The sequence below is a fragment of the Mugil cephalus genome, chromosome 12, assembly GCF_022458985.1.
Source record: "Mugil cephalus isolate CIBA_MC_2020 chromosome 12, CIBA_Mcephalus_1.1, whole genome shotgun sequence".
Taxonomy (NCBI): domain Eukaryota; kingdom Metazoa; phylum Chordata; class Actinopteri; order Mugiliformes; family Mugilidae; genus Mugil; species Mugil cephalus.
Window position 1 is genome coordinate 18,751,804 of NC_061781.1, and position 24,236 is coordinate 18,776,039.

Consider the following 24,236-nt stretch of genomic DNA (forward strand, 5'->3'; position numbering starts at 1 on the left):
ATCCTCATTCGTACATTATTTCTTATTTTATATACTAATTTTAGATAAAAGTCCATATATTTTTTCAATTTTCTGAAGAAAAAAAAAATACAACTGCAGCTAATGCACACACACACACACACACACACACACACACACACACAACTCGAGATCACCGAGGATATTATCATTTTTATTAAAATCTGCAAGACCGATTTAAAGGAAACTTTAAAAAAAATCATCAGGCTTTAATGGGAGCTGTTGAAGACAAAATGGGGCATATTAGGCCGCACACCACTTTCAAATCTGCTTCGACATTTTGATGTGTGCGGAAGTTAAGGTTTTGCGAAAAGGGGCAAAAAAAACTCCAACGTTTTAAATTAAAATATTGCACATAGGAAAATACAGTGAAGAAATTAATAATTTCCAAAATTACTTATAATAAATTCAGTCGAGTCCGTTAATACACACAGAAAATGTGTTTCCAAAGTCCACCTTGCAGCATGTCGTTATAAAATGACGTTATTATTCGCCGAATGCACCTGAATGTTGTAAAATAAGTTAAATTGGGGTTTTACAATTTGTTACATGCAAACATTTTTGCAAAGAAAGATATTAAGAATGGACGTAACAGTGGGATTCATTTGTCTCTAAAAATATTTTGAATGAATTGCACCCTTGCCAAATGCCCTAATTCCACTTTGTCTATAATTATAGTTGTACATAAGACACGAGCATATTGAATTATCCATGAAAGGCCCACCAGGCCAAAATGGAAGAAAGCTGTTGCACCGTCCGATTGGTTAATGCAGTGCAAAATATCACGGGGCCTTTAACCCTTAACAAAAAATATCCACTGTTAAAATGGGGAGGAAAAAAGTCAAAACGGTACTGATTTATCAAAAATTTGTTATTCGTGTTATATTTCGTCATTAAAAGCGGAGAATAACTCGTGGAACTCTTCGGACGGGTGTAATCAGTCGGACAGCTTTCATGTGTTCATATGATTTTATTTTATTTTTTATTTCAATGTATCCGTACACATTAACCACAATTTTCCTAATGCACTTACACACGCTTACCACACTGTTTCAAAGGCCTGTATGTCAAAATTAATCAAGGCATTATTTTTTCCTAGTCTGATTTGGGATTATCGTTGTTGGACGTCCTGTCGCAGAAATGCATTCGCCTCCACCGCCACATAAAATGGAGGCTTTAGTCGTGTTGCGGGACGCCATGTTATTTCCTACGGAACAACGGAACACAAAGTAGATTTTTATGCATAAAATAGTTATTATGCGCAATAATCTGAAGTGACTTGATCGCTATTTGTGAGGAAATAGATAATAAAGACGCTTAGGATGGAACTCGGCAGAAATCAAGTCGTATAAATATTTTCGATATGAAAAACTATATATTGTGAAGCACTATGCGGTATAAATTAAATCTGATATTGCATTAGTGATTCTAGTGTATACATCTAGTGTAGCTATAATAAGTTAAGTCGGCTGCAGGTCGGTGCCAGCGCTCTCGTTGAACAGGCCCAGACATCCCAGCGCAGCCACGCAGGCCGTATGTGCATCTCTGCTTTGTGAGTGTCGACACCCTTTTAACCGTGGGGAGAATTGTCCGTGTCGGCAAACACAAACTTCTAGTGTCACTCTATAAAAGACTAATATGCACAGTTTAGCATGACATGTTTAAAACACATTAGACAAAAGTCAATTCAAATTTTTATTTATCAAAGTATGCAGACATAACAGTGTGTAATAAAATGGTATATACACATTTTAACCATCAATATAAGACAGTGTTGAAGACTAACCAAGAATGCGTGTGTAAACATTGCTCATGTAAACATCTCTCAAGCATAGCCACTGTTTGCACCACCGGGGTGGTCTGAGTACACTCGGTGGTGGTTAGTTGTGCAGATTGTGAGTGGTCAGCTTTGCTTCAGCAGCACGATCAATACTGGAGGCTTCAGCTAGAGTTTTAACTCCAATATTTACGTGCTGCTACAGTAAGGCTACCAGCAGATATCCAACCAAGTTTTTATCACGTGGAAGACAATTATTTATGTGACATTAATTCAGAATGTAAAAACTGTAGAAAATGAAAAAAGTGGTGGCATGTGACCTTTAATCTTCACTGAAAGAGTACGACATGTTATGGAGGTTATGGTGAGGCGATGACCATGTTGTATATTCAAGCTTTACTGCGGCAGCACAGTATGGCCTGCATCTCAGTGTAACCCACAAACCATTCCGTGCTGCTACAGCATCACCAGAACTGCAGTCATGGCCTCTCTGCTTGAGACTTAGTTCATCTTCTGCATTATTTGCACTCTCTTCATCCTCCAGGTTTCTAATCCTTATCACACATTTACAGATACAAACTTTTTACCTATCACTTATCTACCTACAGACGCTCAGTCTGTTGTCCACTTCTATAGCAGGGAAGCAGGCTCTCCATCTGAAACACACAAAAAGAGAGTAGAGGTCAATATTACTTTGAAATCCTGTCAGAATGTTACTGTTAAGAATCTACGTGGTAAAAAAGTATGTGGACACCAGAATTTAACACTAATATGGTAACAGATAATCTAATTTCATGAACATTAATATCTCAAAGCCTCCACTCTTCTGGGGACTTGATTCAGAAGATTTTTTAGAGCCTAGCTGCTGAGATTTGCTCCAATTTAGCTTCAACCTGAGGTCTGGAAAAGATGTTGTTGGAAGATAAGGTCTGACTCAGTGCCGGTGTCCACTTCATCCCAATGCTATTGAATGACGCAAAGATCAGGACTTTTAAACAGACTAATGAACTCACAAAAATGCCTTTATTTCTTTATGGATGTTGCCTAATGCAAAGAGACACTGTCATGTTGAAACAAGAACTGGACTTCCCCCAAACTGTTGCCACAACAATGGAAATACACTGTTGTCTAAACTCTAGCATTAGGATCCCCCCTTAATTGGAAGCAAGCAACCAAGAGCTAAGGTAGTCCGCTGTCCATTTATAATGTGTTCGAGTAATTTCACATCTTGATCTCACTTTGCTCCATACATAGTTAAAGGTGAGCTTCAGAGGAAGGGTACATCATCTTTTTCTTACAATTGATAAAAAAGAACCATGAATGCTAATCCTGAACTGAATCCCAATGATAATTTCACCCAATTTTCAATAGCTGATCCAGCATATGGAAGAAACCAATTAAGACACACTTAAATAAATAAAGGAGACAAAAAAAAACTATTCACCAGTTGCAGAAATCACAAGTTATAAGAGGAAGTTCTAACAAGATTGTTATAGCTTTGCTACATGATAGTTTAGGCTTGTAGGAACATCAAAACATGTAAATCTTAAAATAAAATATCCCTTAAAGTAACCTAGTTTGTATAAAAAGGCGTTAAAACAAACTTTATCCTGTCAGTAATCCTGTAGGAGATTGGGTCCAATGATTGTGTTGCCACTAGAGGTCTCAATGGACCTGTAATTATGACCTTAGTCTGAAATGGACCGGATAGCCTGAATCTAATAACATCTGTAACACACTTCCCTTCAAAAAGACGTGTAATGCAGCTCTCCTGTCTTTTTCTGCTTCTCTCTCACACACACATTTAACTGCAGCTCAGATGACAGATACTAAAACTTAATTTCATTCATTAGGTTGAGAAAAGAAGCAATTTACTTAAGTTTCTGTCCAAGTACAAAATATTTTGTGATAATGAAGATGCAAGCAGGGTTAACAAATACAAACTGAGGGTTAGCTGCACAAAGACACTGTCCTTTTCAGTTAAGTCCAGAAAGTAAACCATAGGAAAGCAAATACGAACTTGGTTGTTTTCTTGCATTAAAAAAAAAAAAAAAAAAAAGAAAAAAAAATACATACTTCTACATCTAAACTTTGGCTGCCAGTGTCCACAAAAATACAGTTTTCAAAAATAGTTCCAGGTCTCTATTACATTGCCAAACATAAAACAGTGCATCACAGCTCTGATAGTGGAAAAGTCAGAATTCAATCTAAAGTCTGTATCATAGCTTATAGCAGTTGAAATGAGTAATTACATGAGCTGTGCAATTGCAATATTGCCTTGAATTTTCATTCATTACCCTTCCGGCACCATCACTACTCATATCATTGTACAAAAGCTTCATCGCTGATAAAAGTAGTTTCTAATGTCAGTTAATGCTCGAGTGGGGAAGCAGTGATAATCAAGTGCATGGGCTGCTGTAGAAATTCTAGGTGTGCACCGCATATTCTTAATACAATACAATCTGTTTTATCTTTCCATCTTGAAGCATAAATGTCTTTGTAGATGATTGATATTAATTACTACAGCTGATTTTTGTTAGGTGAGTAAAGAGAACACAGGTGCAACAGTACTGCTCACCTATCAGTGGTGAAGGGTGGAAAGAGAATGAGAGACACCGAGTGGAGTGCTCTAGTTTTTTTTCCTCCCACAATTTGTTAAGTAGGAGCATAGCTGTTTGAAATACAAATATTATCAGTGCCCGCATAGGGAAAATAGAGTAGCAGCTAATTTAACACAAAAATTATGCACTTCAAGAAAATGTACTGTCTACATTTTGTTAAAGTATATCTATATCTACACAAAAACATCTATTTTGCATACTTTGTTGCATGCAGTTAAAATGAAACATGGAGCTTTAAGTATGCAAGGTGTCAAAAGGTTAAATAATACTCGAGACTTTTGCGATATCACCCACTACATGCCAAACTGTGATTAATTTATAACGTCACATCAGGGGTGAATTAGTGCCACATCTGAGGGACATGACAAAAATCTTAGTCCTGGTCTCAGTGAGTACACATGTACTACGAGGGAGCACAATGACACCTACTGAAAGCAGTATCTGAGCAACAAATATGTAAACCCCTCTTTAAAGTCAAAAAAGAGTTTACACAAATAGGCAACACAATTTATTCTTAACCATAAGAGTTTGCAATTTTTTTTTTTTTTAATCTTTGTAAACCGAATCATCTGTTTTTGTCCATTCAGACTAAATTAAAAATTAAAATGACCATGAATGGGCTCAGGATAGCTGCAGGGGGAAAGAAGTGTTTATAACTTATAACAAGTGGAAAAATAAATAAATAAAAATTCTATAAGATAACTTCATAAAAAAAAATACAATTACATACCACTGTTTATATAGCTGTTTCTTTTTCCTGTACAAGTCTGTCCGTGCCAGGAAATTTGTCTAATCATTTCCTTATCTTATGTGTAATTTGTACATGCCTTCTTGTTTACAATATTGCACTGGATTACACTGAAGCTGCAATGAAACGTCCATTTCGCCTTGTCCATGTTTTATAAACTACTTAACAAAAATTAACACAGGAGCAAATCAGGTAAGTTGATTAATTTCCTGTGAAGTTGATTTCTTTACAAGTTGAGGTTGAACTGTTAACATCAATGACTCTAACCTCTCCCCATTTTTCTCCCTCTTATTTAAGGACGCATGCCTGGACATGTCACCTTCACTGCTCAATCTTTTTAACCCATTCCTACAACACTTGCTCCCCATACAATGTTCTCAAAGAATCACCTGACCCTGAGGTTGAGAGGTCAAGTAACCTCCTACACCCTGTCGGGTTCAGAGACATGGACATGACAACCCATCACCTCCCCAGATCAAGTGGTCTGGGCTGGCCCCCTCTAGTCTGTTTTACAGAGTCGTGTGCGTGTATAAGCACTGACTAAAAGGAGATGTGCAAAGTCATCATAAGCGTGGGAAAAAATGGCATTCACATGAAAAGATCTACACACACACACACACACACACACACAAAAAACAACATTATTGATTACTAATTGTCACTCCAGAATACAATAAATGCAAGAATAAATTTAGTGTTTTTACTTTTAGCTTTGATATGCAAACAAAACATATCCTTACACAATTACAAGTCGATTGTAAGGTGTAAGCCAAATAAACACCACGTATTAGGCTAGCCAAATTATTGTTGTACAGTGTGGCAAAACAAGTACACACACAACTAGGATAAAGAGTTCCATCGGCTACTGGGGCAATATTTGCACAGCATGCCATTTTTTCAGCAACCTTGTACAGAACTGTTTCAATAACATAGAAATTGTGATAAAAATGTTTATATTAATGTCACCTTTTACCAATAAAGCTTTGGGAGGGTGTAAATATAAATGCAACTACAGGAGTTGATTAAGTTTTACTCTTCGTAGTAGATCAAGGATGCTATCAGTGAAGAACTGCTTCGTTTCATACCAAACACCAGTACTGTATGTGGACGTCCGTACGTGTTAATCCAAGAAAAGCCTGTCACATTTGCACACCCAGCCAAACTAGTGTGTACAGTAACTACTGGCAGGTACTGGGATTCCCTGGAACAGCCATATCTCGTCGAAAGAATCACAGAAACAAGTATGAACATAAACTTATCACAATATACCTTGACTACTGAATAAACCCATATCTCAGGTAAACTGTAGATATGTAAAAGTGACTTTGAAGACACTTTTGCAGTCTCATACACTTCTTTATTTACTGTGGAGTGTGGCTGTGACAGAAGAACTATTCACACTCACGTTAGATCATTCTTTGTCAATGAATAAAATAGTTGTCAACACCAGACTGGATTTGGATTTCAGTGAATAAAAGTGCAGTGTGACCAATCTATAGAACAAATGCAACTTTGAATTTAGCAAAAGACCACATGTCTTACAACAGGACGCAACACATCTTTAAAGGTTTATTAATAGGTAAAGCCGTTTACAACCACTTCCAGTCAAATGTCACATTATAACGCTCCCCCATAAGAAACAGCAGTGTCTGTCATCTAAATACACCAGTGTGTCCACAATATACCTGGTGAAATATTTAATCCAAACACACAACTACTATATCTGTTTCTACAGTATCAACAATGCATTTTAACTCACTAAGTGCTCAACAAATAATAATTATTTTTTTATCTCTTCGGTTATTTACCACTTCGTTTGAACCATGTCAAGCTTCCTCCTACTGTATGTAGCAAAAGACAGAGCAGCAATAAACAGGATGCAGACACAGCAGTACACTGTGATGCAATTTCAAAACTACAACCTGGGGACTTGATTTCCACTTGACCAATAGCATGAAATTATTTTAAAAAGGCAAGTCAAGAATTACCTACACAAAAAAGTTTTGACAACAACCGTCAACATGACTACCACAACTTTTGTTTCATTACAGCGCATCACTACTTATAGGACAGTAAGACTGAAATTAGGATCCTAGTAAGTGCGTATCTAGTATGTGCTCACATATGCACGAGGGGCAAAAGAGGAAGCAAAGCAAAAGTGTGAGGGTTGAATACATACACCCATACACTCAGACCGATATTACACAGCCTTTGATGGACTCAAATGTCTAGGTTAAATTCAGATACTAGAATAATTTGTGTTGGCAGTGAAAAAAAAGTGTTAAGCACACATTTTTGCTGTTGTAAATATAATTAGGCTTTTCAGTGTCTTTAGCCAACTGACTTTAGACACTAACACAAATAAATTAAAATAAATATATAGTGGTGTAACATGACTCTTATGTGCATTAAGTCTAACAAATAAATTACAGACATTAATGTTTCTGTTGATTTCACCATGTTCCTTGCTACAACTGACCGTCCCTACTCATAAGTGTATAGTGATAATTACACACCAGTAGATTAACATTAGATACAGCATAGAGTTATATACCCTGATATTATAATTTGAAATTTATCCAATTTGTTTAAGATTTTTAAAACCGAATAAGGTATTGTTTGTCACATGGTGTGAAACTATGTAGCCTCTGTACACTCTAGACTGGGGGTAGTAGGTGAGGTGTTACCTGTTATCAAGTCAGGGTTCATAAAATTAAAATATAAATATAATCCCTAAAATTTTTTGGATCATCACAAACATTTCAAGCCAAATGCACACAACTTAATGTTGTAGGTTGATCTAACCACACAGGTATAAAAAAAAAAAAAAAAAAAAAAAAAAGAAAAGAAAAAGAAAATGGCTGGTACCGCAGAAATGAAAACACAGTGTGTGTCCAGTCAGAAGACACACTCTTGCTATGTCAGATCTTACTTGCAGTGCTGTTGCAGGTTATCATATTACAACCTAAAATTTAATTATCAAGCAGATAATTCACCAGCACTATAACAGCTGACATCCTTCTAAACATGCTATACAAGTCCATGGTACTCCTGCCACTATACACCCATAAAATAAAAAAAATTTAAAACTTTCTGAGTGCAGCAGAAGTGCACAACACTTTTGAAAACAAACTAATTGCCACCATTTCTTTTAACATAATGTGCTCCCTGAAAATGTGATGACACCATAACTGCTCTTAATCACATAATCTATAACTATTTAAAAATGCCACTTTTACACAATCCACATATTGAAGTTTTTGTTACACAGGTGTAAAGTTTTGTGCACTACAGTGATGCAGCATCTTTTACATGAAAAAAAAAAAAAAAAAAAAAAAAAAAAAAAAAAGAAACGAGCCAATGCAAAACATATGCTTGTGGAAGCATGCAAGGACCTGGCACTCTCATATTGTCACTCATGTGGACAGCCATAACTAACTTAAGGGCTAAATACATCATGCAAAATAAACATTTTCACAAAAGTTCACATATAAACTTGAGGCTTACCCACAATAACCACTTTTTAAATTACTGCAGAATTTAAATTACTTACATATGCAAGAAAAAAAAAACTGACCATTTGACAGGTTCTATTTTATGCTGCTGAGACGAAGAACTGAAACTCCTGGAAAACAACCAACACGACCTGCGAAAACTTGTCCCTATCACAGCAAATTTGAATACTATAAAGTTTGTGCTGAGTGGAGCAGAAAGGAGGAAGAGAAGGGCGGGGGTTCTCTGCAGTCTGGCTACAACACATGTGAGCAAGTACAAGAAGAGAGGCACAGTTTCACCAGGAAATGGGGGTGGGAGCCCATTTTGCCAGAGGGGTCTGAGAAGACAGAATGATGAGTCACAGAATGTCATGCTAACAGTCTGAAACAGCACAACGGTGCTCTACAAAGAGAGTGAAAAGGCAAATACCAGAGAACGGAGGGGAAACATAAACCTGTAGCATTTAAAGGAGATTAACTGTAGCCACCACAGGAAAAAAAAAAAATTAAAATGCACCAGTGCTAATTTCACAATTACATATAGAGACAAAGTTAACAAGGCTGTATTTTCTCTTGGAAAAAAAAATATGAGCAACATCTTTACACCCACTTCACCACTATAGACACATCAGATACACATTCATAGACTAACCTCAGCCTAGCAGGTAAGAAAAAATGCAAATATTACTAAGACTCTTCATCATAAATTTTCACTTTGACAAAATGCTACCCACTCAATTCCAGACATTAGGTCAACAAATTCAAATCTGTAGTTTTTATGAAACAAAAAATATCAGCAATAGGAACACACACTGCAGCTGACATAGCAAAATTGACACATCCATCAGCTAATTTCGACAATATTAGATTTTAAGTATCACTAATGCTGCCTTACCTGAGGTATAAAGTGCCATCTACACTTGTGTATATAATCCTTTCCTCATTTTAAGAAGTAGACTGAAAATAGGTATCATAACATTTTCTGTTTGAATTTTTTTTTAAAAATATATATATATATATATATACACACACACACACACACATTAACAGCTTATCATTTTGTAATATCTTTTTTTATCCGTCTCCCACATCACAGTCATTTGACTTCCAATCTTTAAAAGTGTTGCCGGCTATTTGGCTCAATACATAAAATGGCAGATGAGCAGACTGACAGCCTCGACTTTTAGAATGAAATAACCAGGGATATTTTGATTATATGTTGTAAACATGGCATAAAAACAACTACAAATATTTGAATGACTAAACTGCACTAATTAAGACCCATTCCACTTCCATATTCAGCTAAGTGAACTAAATTGGCCCTTTTCACATTGTAGATCAAATTCTAATTAACAGCATTATTTATATAATTATCAATAAGTAGCTGGGGATTTTTAATATGTGCATCTCGTATAGGCATATGACAGTTACAGTACAGTAAAAGGGGAAGTTGTTTTAAATTTAAGCTGCCCATCCATTTCAAATACACCATGTGGTGTGCATTATTCCTAAAGCTGATAATCACATGCCTGTCACATTTTAAGCTATCATGCTATTCACTGTGTTTCATAATCTAAAAAATGAACTTTTCTTGTAAGTCAGATACACCAGATGTTTTTTTTAACAGTAATTTTCTTCTCCTGCATCTCTTCACTCTGCTGTGCGTCTCTGAAAGGTCTTTCCCTCACATCACACTGGCCCATTTCCCTCCAACTTAATGCCTTAAAAAAATATATAAAATAATGTGCGAGTTGGGCAGTTTTAAAAAAGGTGTCCCACTTGTGCAACAATTATTATATCAAGGATACACAATCTGCAATTCCCATAAAAGCAACTGAAAGGTATTTAGTTACATTTTCATTTAGGTCATGCCTATCAAACTGAAGTGGAGTTATAAATCTTTACCTTATTATTGTAGAATATGAATACCTAAATAAAAATTCAGGGGGAAAATGCTTTAAGTAAGCATAATGTCAGCTGTGACCGGGCGTATGAAAAAAGGGGGTGGGGGTGGGGGGTTGCAAGGAAAATGGACAGAAGTGCATTCTGTCTGGTGTTCCTGTAAAACTGAATTTTTTAAAAAATATATATATATAAATAAAATAAAACGTATCCAATATATGTAACTTATGTGCATAGTCTCTTGCTAAAATGCAACACAATTAAAAAGATAGGAAGGCCTCACATTATGTAACACATTAAACCGATCTCTACTTAGAAGGAAGTAGAAGGGGCGGGTTTAAACGCACAATTATATGGAGCCTCTCTTTTCCTCATCCTCTATCAAAGATTTCAAAAATATATAACAGAAAGCACAATGTTGCACAAAATGTCACAAATACAGCCTGTGCTGTTATTAATCACCGGTCTGTTTTAGTCACTCCTTACTAAAACGATTAGACCACGCAGTTTTTTTTTCCTCCTTCACTGTACTTGAATTTAATCAGGGCACACAGAAAGTGCAGCGATGCTCGTAAGGGCAGGAAAAAAAAGGAGACAGAGAGCAATGACTTAAAGTCTTCTGCATCAAACTACAATGAATCGAAAAGCCCAACATTACAATGTGCCACGGGCAATTACGAAAACAATACAGTCATGTTATAAACTATGTCAATTCAACTTTAATGCATAGTTAGTGGTTATGACAGCTATTCGTCTGACGTTTAACACAGCTATTAAAGTTGAACCGTCAGAAGTTGCGCCATATGAATATTACCACTTGGCCGAGAGCCACATTGTCCCTGTAACGTTAATCTAAAGGTATTTGAATCTAATAACAGGTAAAAATACAAAGCAAGTGCTTAACGCCGGATAAGGTTATATACGTGGCATCGGAGGTACATTAACACACGAACTGTCAGTGGTAACACACGACCACTTCACGACACATGAGAGAATAAAACAAACTCCGTCATTATTATCATTATTACTATTATTAAGGGCATCACGGTCTCTAAGGTCATACAACGGTATAATGATAAATTTACCAGGTGGTTTCCTTCTAACAGTCCAAAAACCCGCTTTCAAACTGCACATATGCAATTCACCAACTCGGACAAAATGTCTACCTTGGCTAACAAGCTTGGTGAAATTAAGTTACCACAAAATGCACCGTGTCTGTCCCGGTCTCTCGTTTTGATTTTTTCCCTCCCAAGCCCAGTGTAGGTGCCGTGTGCATTTGTTGACACTGCCGACTGTGCCTCTCCTCTGCTGGAGCCTGGCAGCTTTTTGCACCTCCCGCTCAAAACTGAGCTCCAGTGCGAAATATATATATATATATACACTCTTATAATAGTTCAACTTTGATTAATAATACCGCAAGTTAAGTCTTCTCAAGGCGACGTAATTTCCCGCCTTGTCGGGTTTTTTATTCGAATAAATCTTCCTCACCTCCAGGATAAAACAACCCGCTGTCTGAGCGCATTTTTTTTTTTATTATTTTTTTTCCCCCTACGTGCTAGGAGGCTATGCTAAGAGGCTAAGCTAACAGGCTAGGAATAGTACAAGCTGGCCAAACGGCTAACGTCTCCCCCAACGGTCGCTCTCTTTCTCTCTCTCTGTCCTCCGGTCCTTTTATATCGCCCGATTAAAATCTATTTAAATATCCGTGGCTGCAGTTACCTGTATTTCCGTTGAAATTACCCGAGTCTCTCTCTAAAAGCGCAGCTTTTGAGCGCTTTTTGGGGTTTCTCGCTCCGTCTCAGAGGCAGCTCTCTCTCTGTACATATATATATACTCGCAGCATCCTCTCCCGCAGCTGTTGAAGGAAGCGCTGCTCACTCGAAAATGGCGCCGAAAGATCCACTCCTCATTCAAATTCGATAGAGCCTCCCTCGCTTCCTATTGGCTGAAAGCGGACTGAGCTCCGCGCCGCTGATTGGCCGACGAAAATGCACTCTCGAATGATCTCGTAGCCCACCGCAGCCACCGGCGAGAGAGGGACAGTTAACTCTTCAGGTCCCTCTCTCTGCGACTTTCACAGCACTAACTAAACGTGATAATCTTTATTGGTGTGATTTGATTCTAGGAGTCAGAGCTCTTTAAGGGTGCTTTTTATGTCAAACTACTGTGTCACAAAGCTAAAGCTTTGGGCTAAAAAAAAAAAAAAAAAAAAAAAAGAAAGAAAGAAAGAAAATAAATAGCATTTAAATGAAAAGATGAGGTAGGAACACTAAGTGTAAAACAAATTTAAATATATGAAGGTCACTAAAGATAGGCAACAATGCCTAAGAGGCAACATCATTCTATCCTTTGTCTCTCCTTTTGGACTGAGACCCTGCAGACCCCGAAAAATTGGCTCAACACGCCAATGCTTTTACGTGCAGACTTGTCCTCGCCTTGTTTTGACATGAAAAGAATACCCCAGCCCACCATTAAAGAAGGACTATATATTAGCAACTATAGGTGTGACTAATTCAGTTAAATTTTATTTATATAGCATCAATAACAATACAAATTGTCTCAAGACGCTTGTACAAAATCCCGCCCGAAACCTCCAGAGCAAGCTCATGTGTAGGGACCCATCTGCCTAAGGCCGAACAGGTAGAGACGAAAAAAACGAGAAGAGAACAGGAGAAACACGAGATAAACAAACATAGGTCATATGTACATGCATCTGACTAAAGCAAACATGTACAATCTGAGGTTGGAGAATAGTTCATTCAGATTGGAGTGCATAACCGCAGGCCACGTAGACTGGGCAGGCTGATGAGATCATTTGTTGTCTCTCAGGCAGGGTTTCTAACTTTATTGACCTTCATATCTTTAAGTCTTCTTTGCAATTATTGTTCCCACCCCCATCTTCTCATTTAAATGCAATTTCTTTTCTTTATTTTTTAAACCAAATGATAGCTTGGTGATATTAAAGCACCCCTAAATCTCCGCGTAGCAACTAACTTATGCAGCTTTTAAAAGAACCACAAAAGACAGTGAAAACAGAAGAAAAAGAGTGATAAAGTCAACACTAATGGCCTCATTAGGTCACACTAGCTCAGGTTGTGTCAAACTCATTTTAGTTCGGGGGCCACATTCAGCCCATTTTGATCTCAAGCGGGCCACACCAGGAAAACACAATAGTGACAATTACACACCAGTAATAACCTACAAGTGACGACAACTCCAGATTTTTGGGGGGGTCCAAGCAGCGTTAGTGTTATTGTTATTATTATTATTTCCATTTGTTTGAGTGCAGAGAAGAAAAAGTAAATTACGAGAAGATTTAAGAAGAAGAACTTTAATTGTCATAGCACACAAGTTACAACAAAACCAATCTCTAGTAGCAGCTTGAGTTTACTCACGGGTTTCAGAGCTGTGTTCTGTCCAACGCTCACCACCCAACAGTGGACAAATTGGGAATAGCAGGTACTTTCATTGACAGATTGCAGTCTTCTTTGTAATTTTTGCACTTTGAAAATTCGCGCAGTGGGCCAGATTACACCCTCTGGTGGGCCACTTTTGGCCCCCGGGCCGTACACCTGTGCACTAGCTTATATTCACTGACAAAAACAAATATTTTTGCACATTTTACAAATATTAGATATGAATACGATGCCATTGCTGATTCATTCCATCTGCATTACAGATGTATGTATACGAAAATGACAATAAAGCTTGATTTGACTTGAATGATTTGCTTTTTTCCCCCGCTCATCGTACCAATTATATTCATTTCCTTGCTGCTGTGTGCTTTTATTGTACATATTGTACTTTATTGTGTATAGTTGCTATAGTTCATCTTCATGCTGCCTCAGTTTCTATTTTTATGGCTCCCAGGCCAAAGAGCTGCCAAACTGTATTTCAATGCTTTTCAGCAATAATATTCTTCATTTCCATGGCTATATTGAGAGCTCCACTTAGCCGTGATGAACAAACACTTATTTGCCAAAACATTAAATACACTAGTGCAAATAATGCATTCTAATATGTATGTTGTATATGTGATTCATAATAATATTGTGATTACTGGGAACTGGGACTTACAACCCAATTACTGAAACTGGAGAAAAGCTGATGAGTGATACCTCGACTCCTTTGCCAGTTCTTTAGGTACACAAGTGAAAAAAAAATGCATATTAATATAACAAAATCGATTCGCAAGGTTTATGTCGCTGAGCATTTGTTTCAAATGACAGAGTCACCCTGTGTTTTGTAGTACTACAACTGTCCCGACGCGTGTTTCTATTACTTTGACCACCCCACTTAAGTCAGTACACATAATGGAAAAATTATTGTGTTTAATTCAGAACATCACAATCTATATCCTCTAAAATCATCGTGCAGTTGAATTACCACCTTTCTTGCACAGTTTCGGCATAAACTGATCACCATGACAGTCATGAAAGGATTTAGTGGAGGTTTGTTATATTAGAATACCCTCGTTTTCAATAGTGTACCGAACGTTTTGACAATTAAAGTGTAGGTGGAATCATTTAAATTGAAGAGATTCACTCCATAGTGAACCACAACAGAACGTATTCATTCATCCTCTGGGTTACAACACACTGTTCTTCACCAGCATGACACAAATCCATCTGCAATTGCACTTCCAATCACTGATTAACATTTCTGCACACACATCAACACATTTTATTTTACACATAGCCTACAGACATCTACAGGGCATTTGTTTCAACATAATGTGTACAGAGGGAGTGTTTTTTTACATTATATAACATCTGATACATTGCAGTGATCTTTTTCGCCATTTTTGATGTGAACACTACGAATGTCTATTCAAATAGTTTGTTATTTGTAGAACGGTTGGTTGGTCTGCGCTTAGCACAACACTTCTTGTCTTGGAGTGACAGGAGGATGGCCAAGTAAAACACACTATGGCAGCCATAGACGACAAAAGTACAACATCTGGTGTATGTGTATTGTTTTGTCAACAAGTTAAGTCCCAAGGCCATGGAGATGCAAACCAAATGACGTTAAAGGACAAAAACAATCACTGAGTCGGTGAGGTAAAGGAGCTAGTAAACACAGAGGCTCAAACCTCAGTTATATTATCCTGCAATCCTTTACTCAGTCACACATCACATCCTGAACTTGGTTTTGATTTATTTTGTTCACAGTTCGAATGAGGATTTTGCCTTCTTATCTTGAACTGCTGTGACATCATGTTGCCCTCTCTAATTTTAATTAGGTTTCCCGTTTTAGTTGCCTCGCTTTTTGTTTTTTCTTAAACTTTTGACTGAATTGTTTTTTTTTTTTTTTTTTTTACACCTTTCAAAGGGACTTGCACGTGTCGCTTTGAGGATCACATTCTGTTAATAGATTGTGGCACTTTCTCTTATTTTTGGGATTAGACTGGCAACACCATATAGTAAGAACACATGCCGTTGCATTGTGCATGGTGGCCAAAGCACATGCGGGCTGGGCTCTGCTACAATAACCCTGCTGTTATCATATCTACTGTAGCATGGTGCACCTCAGGCAAGATAAACAGAGACGGCCATTTCATCCCAATGCACACATAATAACAATACATAACATTTACCTGCTATGTCAGTAGTAGGTTCCACCAGTGAGCAATGGAAAAAGAATTAGCGGCAACTTTTACAGTGTGCGCAAGTGAAGTCATGGTTTTACTTATACATTTACTTTTTTAAAAGTCATATTAATGACATTTTAAATACATTTCATATTCCTTTACTTGATAAGAAGGATATTATTTCTTTGCACTGCTACATTAAAAACGTACGGCTTTTTTACTTTGGAGTACAAAAACATGACCGGGAGAGAGAGGGCGCCCATTGTGTATGCATTCTGGTGTAGTGTGGACAATAGGGCGGAGAGGAAAAAAACACACTTGTTTACAGATAAACTGGTTTGGACAGGAAGCCAGTAAGGAGGAGCTCTGTGTTGTTAAACAGGCATGTGGAGAAGCAGGGATGAGCCAGCAAAAACACTACCGTGACCATGAGAAGATTATGATGCAGTACTCAAAGGCGCCGCGCACACATGCATGGGTTCACATCTACAACGGACTTATGCAAGACTTCGAGCTCTGCAGATTAGGCCACTCGAAAACTTTTTAAAACATGACACAATGAAACCAAGACCCATTCAATGACATAAAGTGAAAATCGTGGTTTGTCTAGTTTCACTATGATAAAAATTAACAAGGCACTCGTGGGTCTCTATTAGCAGTGCCAAAACAGTAGCCAAGCTGAGCTCTAGTGAATACTATACAGTTCATTCCACATTGTGTCACCGTCACATGAGCACACACTGCCTTCCATTAGTTAGGAGATCCTTATGACTCACGAAAACACAAGTCACATGTCACTACACAAATGAACCATGCTACTCAGGCTGCTCTGTTAACCACAGCAGCACATCATAATGCATCTCTTCATTAGGAGGGCTGGGAAAGAGTGGGGTTCTCCCTTGTCTTCTGGTAGACGAGCTGAACAAGAGCCACAGTGTTACGTATCATGGTGTTTGGCCACAGCAGGCTAACGCGGCTGCAAAGTTGCCAGGCCGGGTTAGGCTGTCAGACGTTTTTTGAGTTTTCCCCTTCCCTTCCTTTACGCGACTCCGAAAGATCACAACAACACCACCACCACCAAACCCCATTAATCATCGAATGATGGGGAAATGGACATGGTCACGAGATGGGAAGGAGCGTTCTTGCTCAACAGCGAGATGAAGATACGAGCGAGAAATTTGAATTTAAAGGTGAATTTAAAGTGCACCCCATGCACCGCAGAAAAGTGCAGCTTGCATGTCACCTCAATTGTTGATTTTACTTCCCTTGACATGGGAGCACTAGGTGTTTGTTTTGGTGTGTGCACACACTGTCAGCTCCCTGTGACACATCGCTGCCTATCTTTGACTTAACAGATTGTGACATTCATTCAAATATAATCCAACGACCCCAACTTTTAGTTCTTCTCGGCGAATATCAACCCATGCAATGTAAAAATTTGGCACACCAAAAGGACAATTCCGTCTGAACACGATGCGAGAAGCAGGCAAATGCGGCAACACCCCAAAACAAAGTATACGAGACCATAGGCTTACTATATTAACATAGCCTATTGGCTCGTCTTGGTCTTTAGAGAACACAATGAGCCCCACAGAGAACGCCATACTAGAGAGAGACTCTCCATTGATGTCTCCTTGGTTCCCCTCCCCCTCTCAGACATCTGTAGCAGCTGCCCCCTTGTGCTCCTGTCAGCAGGGCAGAGTGCGTGTGTGTGTTTGCGCGTGTGTGTGTGTGTGCACAAGTTGAGGTGGGGTTGGCTCGGAGGTTAGTGCGGGGCGTGTTGTGACACCTCCCCCTTTGGAGGGGTCCGGCCCGCACACTTGTGGGACATCACATTTATCAATGGCTAATAGTCACTAGCAGGTCATCCTGAAAACACAACAGAGACCTCTGACCTCTTTTTAGCACAAAGGCTGCCACATTAGACCTTGGGTGCTATAAAAAGTACACACACACACACACAACTTCTTTGCATCTATATTTGCAATTAGAAATCATGTTAAGATATAGTTTCAGGATTTAGTCTCTAATAAGCTTACCTTTAGCACAATCCCATGACAAATAAATCATTTAGCGTTAAAGTAAAAGCGAAAAAACAGACGTTTATGGCCTGAGTTCTGCTAAACACTATCACATGCTTGGCCAGCAAGTTCAGATGTTACAACACAAGAAGCCCCTTTTTACTTAAGTCTCTCCATAATCTTACACACATTCTCACACATAGCAATCAAATTAAGCGGGCATAATTCACAGAGCAGACTAAAGCGACACATACTAACAGGGGACAATTAAGGGGAAAAACTCAACAAGCTCCAGTGGTAACAAGGACAGACGAGGGAAAGTGTTTAGTAATAGGAAAGGCAGGCGAGATGAAGAGAGGAGAGCAGTGTTCCACTCAGAAAATATTTGATTTTCTGGAGAAAATGCTCGGCGTTAAACGGTAAAAGAATAAGCAAGAGCATTGTGCCGTTCTTCAGACTAAACATGGAGGCACGTGCCAGAAGGCCAAAGAGTCACATGCATGATGTATAAAAAAAAAAAAAAAAAAAAAAAGTAATAAAAGAGTAATAACCTCAGTGACATGTATTTTTATCCAGAGTCAAACATCCTGGTTGGTGCGTAACATAATGAGAGCAGTTTCCCTTTCAAAAGCAATGTTGTTATTTTAAAGATAAGTTTAAATCTGTCAACAAAACATTATTCATGTTGCTTCCTGGTCTGGTAGTATTTTTTTTTTTTTTTTTCTCGACTGAATGGTCCACACCCCTCGCTAATTTTTTTTTCTTCTCTATTGAGGCAGACTGCTGGGAGGGATTACAGAGCAGGCTAAACACAAACAAGATCTAATCCTGGGCCAGTGGTTACCTTGAAGAATAAGTTTCCTGAAGGCCAACGTTAACAGCTCTATTTTCTCCCCTGAAGCTGATGACTGTGAATATGTTGTGCTACATTCTTTATCGTAAAGTTTGAGGATGACTGAGCAAAATAAATAAAGCAAAGTACAGTATGAAGAGCGGTGCACTGCGGGCAGAAACTTACCACTGAGAAGTGGATGGAAAAAAATATAAATATATAATTGCAATAATATTTATATTCATATTAGTGCTTGATTTAATCAAAATAGTGAATAAAAAAGGTCAGATGCACTCTCAATTAAGAAATAGATTGAAAATAGTCTCAGAAAACTATCTGCAAGGCTATTCTAGTATACCCCGGGAGGTGATGAATAGGCAAACGCAACCAAAAGGATCCTTTTTAAACGAAATTTTTACAGAACTACACAAGTTACATATGATTTTTCAGTCACTATTAACATTTAGATAGTGTAAGTCGTGGCACGTCAATGATATTTTTGATTTCTCAGAACATCTAAACCCCAAAGATGCTGCAGAGAGAATTCATAAGCTGTATTTACAAGTGCTGCGTACATTCCTGTACTCACACACTGTATAAAATCAGCATTAAGACAGTATTTAAGTTACTTATGTCTGCGGTCCGTACCCAGAAAGTTATTCTTTTATTCTGAAGCATACGTCATGTCTCACTTTTGTAATTTGATTGAGGTTCGGCTTGCGTTGTTAATTTCACACCATCAATATGATACTCAAAACGGATCGTAGTTTTATGTAAAATATTAGTTGTGAAGTAACTTCCATCCATACGTACTGTAAAAGGAAAATCCTTTTTAGTCAAACGACCGCCTGTAAATGCATTGAGCTAATCAAAGCCCGATATTCATTAAACATTATGTCAATATTTGCATTAACGTGATAGACTCACTAACACAGCTCCTGACCGCTTGATTAAAGTATGCCGCCTGTAATGAATGATTCTATGCACTTGTGAAAAATTGTGTCCGGGGCGGGGGGGAAGGTGGTTCACTTCTTATAGCTCAGCAGAGAGTGGGAAATATCAGAGCAGGTATCGCAGGTCCTGGTATCAATACTTTATATTGACGAACGGTGAATTTCATTTTATTACAAAGACAGGATTTGTATTTTGGTCACTTTTTACTCTCTCATCAAGCTCACGCGAGATAATATTCATATAACATAATGCTTAGAGACATCTCACAGCCAGATATTCTCACCCAACTAACTAACAAGTGGAAAGTATAATGCAGCTTAATTGCCACGAGGCAGCTTGTGCGTTATTGCAATAAAGATTCTGTATGCAGGCCACCTGGAGACTCTTTATTATGCAGAAGAGACACTCCGAGGCTGTTATATTAATAAAAGTGAGTGCATTTTATGTAACTGATGCAGTGACATTGTCGAATGTAAAACCAAATATTACTGTCGTGTGTCAGGATGGAGGCTAGATTTAACATGCGGAGTTCAATGAGTCAAACTACACCTTATTCACTAAAGTGTATTATTAACTGGTATAATATAGGGTTGATTTCGCTATGGCATGAACGTTATTTTAGACAGACACACTTTTTCTTGCGGCTGACTCGGATGCGGTTGAAAAAATGTGAAGTTCTGAAATGTTACATTTAAAACAGCTCTACTGCCCGTGTGCACAGTATTTGTACAAATACTAGGAATATGTTGTCCGCCTTAAACTCGTGTATTTGTACACAGAGAGAGTAATGAGCACACTCGGAGCAGTGGGCAGCCACACGCGGCACCCTGGGAGCAATTTTGGGGGTTTAGGTGCTTGTTCAAGGCACCTCAGCCATAGAGAGGATTCAGACCAGTGACCTTAGGGTCCCAAAGCGGTTTCTCTAACCACTAGCAGAACCTGTAAAACTTGACAAAGTGTCGTATTAACAAATGAGGTAACCAATCAGTTTTTCTGTTTATTATTTCACTCAGTTGTTTTAAGGGAAGAGCGCAAGAGGACTGGTGACAGATAATTCCTTATTTAACTACATTCCTGTGCTATTATGGTATTTGGTGCCAATATTCATGCTAAGGTTGACACTTGAAAAGACTTGTTACGGCAGCGATACATCCAGAATAGAAGCGCACAGAGTACTGGGAGTAAGTGGTTCTACACAGTCTGTTCAGTGTAAGGGCTATTTAAGATCAGTACTGTATGTTCTCTTTGTATATTTTATAATGTATCTTATATCTTATTATGTTTATTGCACCAAACACCGAGACAAATTGGCCGTACGTACGTGTGAGAATACGTGGCAAAGAATCATATTCCGACTCTGATTACTGGAGCAGACTTTTTAGGCCTTTCATAATCCAAGTATTGAAACTGGAAGCAAGCTGATGACAGATACTTACACTCAAGTGCCAGTTCATTAGGTACACTAGTCAAAACAAACGCATTCTAATGTAACAGTCTCGCACTATATCTTGGCCTCATGAATGTTATAGTATTCAGCATTTCTTTAAAGTAGCAGAGCGCTTTGGATTCAAATGTGTTTTCATTTTAGATGCTTTGGTTCGAAGCACTGTTGAATTTTTACTATTATTTTGAGAACCTATTCTTCAGTCAGTGGATCCAGGTTAAGCAACAGAAACACTTACTTCAGCGCAGTTCAACAGCGGCACAAACTACACCCCCTAACACGATCACACAGTTGAATCGCAACCTTTCCGAAACTGTTTCAAGATAAACTGAGCGGCGCAGCACTGTAACACATCACAGTGCATTTGTTTCCCCAAGTGTTCCTAATAAACTGGCGAGTGAGTGTACATTTTCCACTGACACTCTAGAGGTTATATTAAATTACCTGACCTTCCTGTTTATTGTAATGATTTTTAGACCTACCGGCAGCTAGGATATCATATGATGACGCACACGTGGTCTGGAAATGCAAAAGAAAGTCAAAAAAACAAATGTCATTTCAACCTGCAAAGACAAAACTGGTGAATTCATTGTCCTGTTTCTGGACTACAAATTCAGAATTCCTGCGGAAGTCCCTCCCTCCAGAGGCCGCTGTTGTACCTCGATGATGTAACCACTTTCCAAATATAGCGTGTTGCTGATGGCGGAGCGGCCTCCCTATTGGCCGAGGGCCCTGCCACTAACGTGACGTCTCCCGGATCGTGTTATTATTGTAAACAGCCTGCCTGCTCAACACCGACGCTCTGTGCCGAGCCGACTACTCCATCCAGTCCTTTGTTCATGCAGTAAAAAACACCGACGCGACAAAGCACAGCGATCGTCCGCCCAAAACTGCGGATCGAAACCTCAAAGCAAAGTTACACACACCACCTGAAACCGTGACACCCTATTTGTTTAATTACACGGTGGCACCGCGGCTCCGTTGGGTTTGTTGATTACCGGGATCTTCTTGCAACCGGCGACTGCTCAAGGCTGCTGCATGAATAACAATAATAAACTGGCAGACTGTGATGAAGTCTTGCCAGTGCACAACACCTTTGTGTTTGGTGTGTCTTTTTTTCCCCCCCACAGTATCCTCAATAAAAACTGAATTCTCGTTCACATTAGACGGACTAAATCTACAACAGTGTTTGGGATTGACAGCACGAGAAGCCTCGTTGTCAATGGCCCCCTAACGCCAAATTGTTGAAAAGGAGAGGGCTACAAACTTGTCATTTTGTAAACAGCGTGCACAATGACATATTTTTATGGGCCTATAACTTATATTCTACCTCCTCAATTCGACAGGATTACATCAAAGGGACTTTACTTTGTGCCCAGTATCGCAGAGAATCGACCAAAACGACTTTATTTTTTTTCGGTGACTGACACTCTACGGCAAACTCAACTCGTCGGGAGGTCACACACCAAAAGTTGAAATTACTCCAGTGAATGTTTAATGGCACTTACTCGATAGCCTGGGTGCGTTTCGACTGCATCTCTCTCGCTGCCAGCCGGCCGCTGGTGACACCCTCACCTCGACGTTTCCATCCAGGCAAGTTGACAACAAGCTTCCATTCTCCGACTAAGTGCAGTTTCAGCAAAGCTTCAAGGAAGTTGTTTCTTTTGTTCCAGTATTTTTGGTTGCGTCAATGTTGCGAAAAGGGGGGAGGCGGAGCGGTGGATTCAGAGAGCGACCGAGAGAGAGAAAGAAAAAAAAAAACATCTGAGCGCACCATAGCCTAGTTCGCACGGCTGGCCATTAACGCACAGAAAACCCCCCATCCAAATCCGCGATAAAGTCGTCTCATCTCTCAGCTCACGTGTCTGGGACGACGAGCATCCCTTCAAAGTGAAACACACTGCACACGGTGCCCGGGTCCGATAGGCTATCCAAGATCAGGCTACTACAGGTCGGTGCGCCCGTGCGCGCGTAGAGGAACGGGGACATTTGCATAGCCCGGCTCGGTAACTTGAATTTCTCCGAACTACATATCGAATAGATGCTTCCTCTTTTTGCTGTCAGTAAAACTCTCGGGGTTTCTCTTACTTCGACGAGACGGTCTTCAAAAACGCGAACGCACGCAGCCTACACGCCTTTCGACTTCAAACTCTGCTCGTTCCCGGATAGTACAGGGCGGTAACGAGATGCTCAGTAATGCGTTACCACCAGCAAAGAGTATAGTAAACACTTAAAGCCGTCCACTCAAAAAACCTCCTCGCTATTAAACGAACTCGCCGTTCAATTCAGCAGCAGAGCAAGGCTGAATTTGAGATTGTATGCCATCCTTTTATTGCTCCTCTTGACAGGTTACTTTTTGTCACAGATTATTGAACGCAGAAAAAGTTCACTTTCTCTGGGTGGATTTCATCAGACAAAAAAAGATGGAAGGACATGTTGGGCATTCCGTACAGGTCAGGTAATTTGATTTCCTGCTTTCCAGCACAAAGAGGACACTAAAGCAATGCAACAAGTACGGTACAAGGAGTGAGACTTCCCCCCCTTGATGTAAAAATGTAAGCACGAGCAGACTACTCTTTGATGCAAAGAACCCGTCACTGTTCTTGGAACAGAGGGGAGGGTGAGCTGAGACGGCTTACTATGCAGAAATAGGATCGTGTTGGTTCATCGGATAAAAAGGTGAGCTCCCTGTTTCCCCGCCGCTGTTACAGTAGCGTTGCGTCAGGAAGTTGTTGGTGTCAGTGAAGTCACCACCAAAGCGCCCTTCTCTCCCTCCAGCTCGACGACTTGCAGCATGTGCTCAACAGAGACGGTTAAGATCATTTCTGCATCAAA

The 24,236-nt window shown here is 39.1% G+C and overlaps 1 long non-coding RNA gene across 2 annotated transcripts; it reads right to left on the reverse strand.

The window, feature by feature from the left end:
• Window positions 1-1,700: 1,700 nt before the first annotated feature.
• Window positions 1,701-24,207, reverse strand: LOC125017369. Of its 2 annotated transcripts, none has more exons than XR_007113833.1 (2): window positions 22,910-24,207; window positions 1,701-2,451 (listed from the first exon to the last, which is right to left on the reverse strand). It is a non-coding gene; the product is annotated as an uncharacterized LOC125017369 (long non-coding RNA). The 2 variants fall into 2 exon arrangements; XR_007113834.1 differs by lacking the exon at window positions 22,910-24,207 and adding an exon at window positions 12,280-12,693.
• Window positions 24,208-24,236: the final 29 nt, after the last annotated feature.